Source organism: Phyllobates terribilis, unplaced genomic scaffold, assembly GCF_046119375.1.
Source record: "Phyllobates terribilis strain yellow unplaced genomic scaffold, ASM4611937v1 Scaffold_13__5_contigs__length_258822181, whole genome shotgun sequence".
NCBI classification, from domain to species: domain Eukaryota; kingdom Metazoa; phylum Chordata; class Amphibia; order Anura; family Dendrobatidae; genus Phyllobates; species Phyllobates terribilis.
Window position 1 is genome coordinate 116,363,728 of NW_027362773.1, and position 646 is coordinate 116,364,373.

Here is a 646-nt window from a genome sequence, read left to right on the forward strand (position 1 = left end):
CCGTCGTGGTATGCCTCCATCACCATGGCTGCGTCTCTTCGTGGCACCACTACTTGCCAGAGTAATTCATGCGTCCGGGAGTTAACCATTCTGCGGCACAACTTCCCTTTGTAAAGGAACAGTCGACTCTTCTCTGCCCATAGTTGTTTGGCTTCCTCCGGAGCGTCTGGTTCAAGGCGAGCCTCCGGCCGAGTCAGCATCTCCTTCACCAGTCGGACGGCAGGGTCACTGTCTTGCGTTTCCGCCCAGTTGTAGTGGGGTAAGGGGTTCAACGTAGCAGCCTGCTTACTCCTTACCCGGTGGGAATACTGAATAGTCCCATGACGGTGGAACGCAGGGAGTTCAACTTCTTCCAGTCCCTCCGGATCTTCTCCTCCGTCCGGCAGGTTGGGCATCCTGGACAGGGCGTCCGCGTTGGTATTGGAGCGTCCTGCCCGGTATTTAATTGTGAACTCGTAGTTGGACAGACGGGCCATCCACCTCTGCTCCAGGGCACCGAGTCTTGCCGTGTCCAGGTGTGTCAGCGGGTTGTTATCCGTGTACACGGTGAACCGGGAAGAAGCGAGGTAATGCTTAAAGCGCTCAGTGATTGCCCATACTACGGCCAGGAACTCTAACTTAAATGAGCTGTAATTCTCGGGGTTCC